Source organism: Arachis stenosperma, chromosome 7 (assembly GCF_014773155.1).
Source record: "Arachis stenosperma cultivar V10309 chromosome 7, arast.V10309.gnm1.PFL2, whole genome shotgun sequence".
NCBI lineage: Eukaryota > Viridiplantae > Streptophyta > Magnoliopsida > Fabales > Fabaceae > Arachis > Arachis stenosperma.
Window position 1 is genome coordinate 68,542,705 of NC_080383.1, and position 6,400 is coordinate 68,549,104.

The 6,400-nt window shown below is 40.9% G+C and overlaps 1 non-coding gene across 1 annotated transcript; it reads left to right on the top strand.

The window, feature by feature from the left end:
- Window positions 1–2,534: 2,534 nt before the first annotated feature.
- LOC130942390 (small nucleolar RNA R71) lies at window positions 2,535–2,638 on the top strand. Its single transcript, XR_009070961.1, has one exon. It is a non-coding gene; the product is annotated as a small nucleolar RNA R71 (small nucleolar RNA).
- Window positions 2,639–6,400: the final 3,762 nt, after the last annotated feature.

A 6,400-nucleotide genomic window follows, 5' to 3' on the forward strand; every position in this document is an offset into this window, starting at 1 on the left:
CTCGGAGGTGGAAGCTTTTGCTTTCCCTTTCCTCTTTTTAGAGGTTTCTCCGGCCTTTGGTGCCATAATGGTTATGGAAAAACGAAAAAGCAACGCTTTTACCACACCAAACTTAAAATGTTTGCTCGTCCTCGAGCAAAAGAAGAAAGAAAGGAGTAGAAGAAGAAGAAATGAGGAAGAGGGGGAGGGTAGTGTGTTCGGCCAAAGGGTGGGTTTGGGAGGGAAAGTGGTTTGAATTTGAAGGGTGAGGTTGGTGGGGTTTTATGAAGGATGGATGTGAGTGGTGAAGAGAAAGATGGGATTTGATAGGTGAGGGGTTTTTGGGGAAGAGGTGTTGAGGTGATTGGTGAATGGGGGAAGAAGAGAGAGAGTGATGGTAGGGTCCTGTGGGGTCCACAGATCCTGTAGTGTCAAGGAAAAGTCATCCTTGCACCAAATGGCATCAAAATCCACGTTTTGACCCATTTCTGGCGTTAAACGCCGGGCTGGTGCCCATTCCTGGCGTTTAACGCCAGGTTGTTGCCCTTTACTGGCGTTTAACGCCAGTCTGGTGCCCTTTTCTGGCGTTAAACGCCCAGAAAGGTGCCAGACTGGGCGTTAAACGCCCAACTGCTAGGCTGACTGGCGTTTGAACGCCAGCAGCATCTTCCTCCAGGGTGTGCTGTTTTTCTTCCTGTTTTTCATTTTGTTTTTGCTTTTTTCATTGTTTTTGTGACTTCTTATGATCATCAACCTACAAAAAAGATAAAATAACAAAAGAAAATAATTAATTATAAAACATTGGGTTGCCTCCCAACAAGCGCTTCTTTAATGTCATTAGCTTGACAGAGGGCTCTCATGGAGCCTCAGAAATGCTCAGAACCGTGTTGAAACCTCCCAACACCAAACTTAGAGTTTGAATGTGGGGTTTCAACACCAAACTTAGAGTTTGGTTGTGGCCTCCCAACACCAAACTTAGAGTTTGACTGTGGGGGCTCTGTTTGGCTCTGTTTTGAGAGGAGCTCTTCATGCTTCCTCTCCATGATGACAGAGGGATATCCTTGGGCCTTAAACACCAAGGATTTTTCATTCACTTGAATAATTAACTCTCCTCTATCAACATCAATCACAGCCTTTGCTGTGGCTAGGAAGGGTCTGCCAAGGATGATGGATTCATCCATGCACTTCCCAGTCTCTAGGACTATGAAATCAGTAGGAATGTAATGGTTTTCAGCCTTAACCAGAACATCCTCTACAAGTCCATGGGCTTGTTTTCTTGAGTTGTCTGCCATTTCTAGTGAGATTTTGCAGCTTGCACCTCAAAGATCCCTAATTTCTCCATTACAGAGAGGGGCATGAGGTTTACACTTGACCCTAAGTCACACAAGGCCTTCTTGAAGGTCATGGTGCCTATGGTACAAGGTATAGAAAACTTCCCAGGATCCTGCCTCTTTTGAGGCAGTTTCTGCCTAGACAGGTCATCCAGTTCTTTGGTGAGCAAGGGAGGTTCATCTTCCCAAGTCTCATTTCCAAATAACTTGTCATTTAGCTTCATGATTGCTCCAAGGTATTTAGCAACTTGCTCTTCAGTGACATACTCATCCTCTTCAGAGGAAGAATACTCATCAGAGCTCATGAAAGGCAGTAGCAAGTCCAAGGGAATCTCTATGGTCTCAGTCTGAGCCTCAGATTCCCAAGGTTCCTCATTGGGGAACTCATTAGAGGCCAGTGGACGTCCAGTGAGGCCTTCCTCAGTGGCGTTCACTGCCTCTTCTTCCTCCCAGAAATCGGCCATGTTTATGGCTTTGCACTCTCCTTTTGGATTTTCTTCAGTGTTACTTGGGAGAGTGCTTGGAGGAAGTTCAGTAATTTTCTTGCTCAGCTGACCCACTTGTCCTTCCAAATTCCTAATGGAAGATCTAGTTTCAGTCATGAAACTTTGAGTGGTTTTGATCAGATCAGAGACCATGGTTGCTAAGTCAGAATTATTCTGCTTAGAGCTCTCTGTCTGTTGCTGAGAAGATGATGGAAAAGGCTTGCCATTGTTAAACCTGTTTCTTCCACCATTGTTATTGAAACCTTGTTGAGGTCTCTCGTGATTCTTCCATGAAAGATTTGTGTGATTTCTCCATGAAGAATTATAGGTGTTACTATAGGGTTCTCCTAGGTAATTTACCTCTTCCATGGAAGGGTTCTCAGGATCATAAGCTTCTTCCTCAGATGAAGCTTCCTTAGTACTGTTTGGTGCATTTTGCATTCCAGACAGACTTTGAGAAATCAAATTGACTTGTTGAGTCAGTATTTTATTCTGGGCCAAAATGGCATTCAGAGTGTCAATCTCAAGAACTCCTTTCTTCTGACTAGTCCCATTGTTCACAGGATTTCTTTCAGAAGTGTACATGAATTGGTTATTTGCAACCATTTCAATCAATTCTTGAGCTTCTGCAGGCGTCTTCTTTAGATGAAGAGATCCTCCTGCAGAGCTATCCAAGGACATCTTAGATAGTTCAGAGAGACCATCATAGAAAATACCTATGATGCTCCATTCAGAAAGCATGTCAGATGGACATCTTCTGATTAATTGTTTGTATCTTTCCCAAGCTTCATAGAGGGATTCTCCATCCTTCTGTCTGAAGGTTTGGACTTCCACTCTAAGCTTACTCCATCTTTGTGGTGGAAAGAACTTTGCCAAGAAGGCATTGACTAGCTTTTCCCAAGAGTCCAGGCTTTCTTTAGGTTGAGAGTCCAACCATATTCTAGCTCTGTCTCTCACAGCAAAAGGGAATAGCATCAGTCTATAACCTCAGGGTTAACCCCATTAGTCTTGACGGTGTCACAGATTTGCAAGAATTCAGCTAAAAACTGATGAGGATCTTCCATTGGAAGTCCATGGAACTTGCAATTCTGTTGCATTAGAGAAACTAATTGAGGCTTAAGCTCAAAGTTGTTTGCTCCAATGGCAGGGATAGAGATGCTTCTCCCATAAAAATCAGGAGTAGGTGCAGTAAAGTCACCCAGCACCTTCCTTGCATTGTTTGCATTGTTGTTGTTTCTGCTGCCATGTTTTCTTCCTTGAAGAATTTGGTCAGGTCCTCTAAAGAGAGTTGTGCTTTGGCTTCTCTTAGCTTTCTCTTCAAAGTCCTTTCAGGTTCAGGATCAGCTTCAACAAGAATGCCTTTGTCCTTGCTCCTGCTCATATGAAAGAGAAGGGAACAAGAAAATGTGGAATCCTCTATGTCACAGTATAGAGATTCCTTTAAGTGTCAGAGGAAAAGAGAAATAGAAAGAAGAAGGAGAAGATAAATTCGAACTTTAGTTAGATAAGGTTCGAATTGTGCATTGAGAAGGAGTGGCACTCCATAAATAGAAGGATGTGGGAAGGAGGGAAGTTTATTTTCGAAAATCAAGTGAAAAATTTTGAAATTATTTTGAAAAACATTAATTAATTTTCGAAAATAAAAGTGGAAAAGAAATTAAGTGATTTTTGAAAAAGAATTTGAAATTAGAAATTAAAAAGATTTGATTGAAAATGTTTTGAAAAAGATGTGATTAAAAAGATTTAATTGAAAGTTATGAGTTTAAAAAAAGATGTGATTGAGAAGATATGATTTGAAAACATTTTTAAAAGATATGATTTGAAAACCATTTGAAAAGATATGATTTTAAAAAAGAATGACTTGCCTAACAAGGAAAGATATGATTTGAAACATTCAAACCTTTCTCAACAGAAAAGGTAACAATCTTGTGATGTTCAATCAAATCATTAATTGTTAGTAAGTATCTTTTAAAAAGGAAAGAAATTGATTTTGAAAACATTTGATTGAAAAGATTTGATTTGAAAAAGATTTGATTTTGAAAAACTAAGAAAATTGATTTGAAAACAAAATCTTCCCCCTAGCACCATCCTGGCGTTAAACGCCCAGAATGGTATACATTCTGGCGTTTAACGCCCAAAATGCTACCTCTTTGGGCGTTAAACGCCCAACCAGGTACCCTGGCTGGCGTTTAAACGCCAGTCTGCCTTCTTCACTGGGCATTTTTGAATGCTCAGCTTTTTCTGTGTAATTCCTCTGCAGTATGTTCTGAATCTTCAATTCTTTGTATCATTGACTTGAAAAGACACAAATTAAAAATATTTTTGGATTTTTAATAATTTAAAATGCAACAAGAATCAAATAACAATGCATGCAAGACACCAAACTTAGCAGTTTGTGTACTACTGATACTAACAATATGAAAATGCATATGAGACACACAAAATACTTCAAGTCAATAGAATTCAAAGATCAAAACAAAGAAATATATGCATGGATTCGAAAAATATAACAAAAACATGCATTTGACACCAAACTTAGGATGAGACACTAAACTTATGCAAGAAACATCAAATATTTTTGGTCTTTTTGGTTTTGTAAAATTTTTTTTTTTTTTTTTTTTTGTGTTTTTCGAAAATTAAGTGGGAAAAGGTATCAAAATTCTTAATGAGAATTCCAGGAATCAGTGCAATGCTAGTCTAAGACTCCGGTCCAGGAATTAGACATGGCTTCACAGCCAGCCAAGCTTTCAAAGAAAGCTTCGGTCCAAAACACTAGACATGACCAAAGGTCAGCCAAATCTTTAGCAGATCACTGCTCCAAGAGCAAATTGATGAGAGTCAACAAGCTCTTGTGGTGATAAGTTGAAACCTCGGTCCAATCAGATTAGACATGGCTTCTCAGCCAGCCAGATTTCAACAAATCATCATGAAACTCTAGAATTCACCTTCAAGAATTTCGAAAAAAATAAACACCTAATCTAAGCAACAAGATGAACCGTCAGTTGTCCAGCCTAAACAATCCCGGGCAATAACACCAAAACTTGATGTTGTTGCCGGATCTTGGCACTGATGTTACCAAAAGCTTGCTCAAAACTTGAACAATCCCCGGCAACGGCGCCAAAAACTTGGTCGGGCGAAATTGTGAACAATACTTTTTCACAACTCAAATAATCCCTGGTAATGGCTCCAAAAACTTGGTGCGCTCAATACCATGGCATTACACAACTTCGCACAACTAACCAGCAAGTGCACTGGGTCGTCCAAGTAATAAACCTTACGTGAGTAAGGGTCGATCCCACGGAGATTGTTAGTATTGAAGCAAGCTATGGTCATCTTGTAAATCTTAGTCAGGCAAACTCAAATGTATATGATGATGATGAACGAAAATAACATAAAAGATAAAGATAGTGATACTTATGTATATCATTGGTGTAAGAGCTTCAGACAAGTGTATGAAGATGCCTTCCCTTCCGTCTCTCTGCTTTCCTACAGCCTTCATCCAATCCTTCTTACTCCTTTCCATGGCAAACTCGTGTAGGGTCTCACTGTTGTCAGCAGCTACCTCCCATCCTCGCAGTGAAAGCTAATGCACACACTCTGTCACAGTGCTGCCAATCACCGGTGTGGTTCCCTCCCCTACTGGAATAGAATCCAGTGATTCTTTTGCGTCTGTCACTAACGCCCAGCAAGTTACAGGTTTGAAGCACGTCACAGTCATTCAATCATTGAATCCTACTCAGAACACCACAGACAAGGTTAGACCTTCCGGATTCTCTTGAATGCTGCCATCAGTTCTTGCCTATACACGAAGACTCTGATCTCACGGAATGGCTGGCTCGTTTGTCAGGCGAGCACTCGGTTGTCAGGCGATCAACCATGCATCGTGCAATCAGGAATCCAAGAGATATTCACTAAAGCCTCGAATGCTTGTAGAACAAGAATGGTTGTCAGTCACCTTGTTCATAGGTTGAAGAACGAGTGATATCTTAGATAAAGAACAAGCGGAGTTGAATAGAAGAACAATAGTAATTGCATTAATACTCGAGGTACAGCAGAGCTTCACACCCTTAATCTATGGTGTGTAGAAACTCCACCGTTGAAAATACATAAGCATAAGGTCCAGGCATGGCCGAATGGCCAGCCTCCCAAAGATCTAAGATAGCATAAAGTGAAGATAGCTACCAAAGTCTACTAATACAATAGTAAAAGGTCCTATTAATAGTAAACTAGTAACCTAAGGTGTACAGAAATGAGTAAATGACATAAAAATCCACTTCCGGGCCCACTTGGTGTGTGCCTGGGCTGAGCAATCAAGGAAATTCGTGTAGAGACCTTTTCTGGAGTTAAACGCCAGCTCCCATGCCAGTTTGGGCGTTTAACTCCAACTTTTATTCCTGTTCCGGCGTTTAACGCTGGAATTCCTGAGGCCGGATTGCTTCGCGGGTTTGGGCCATCAAATCTTGGACAAAGTATGAACTATTATATATTGCTGGAAAGCCCTGGATGTCTACTTTCCAACGCCGTTGAGAGCGCGCCAATTGGGCTTCTGTAGCTCCAGAAAATCCACTTCGAGTGCAGGGAGGTCAGAATCCAACAGCATCTGCA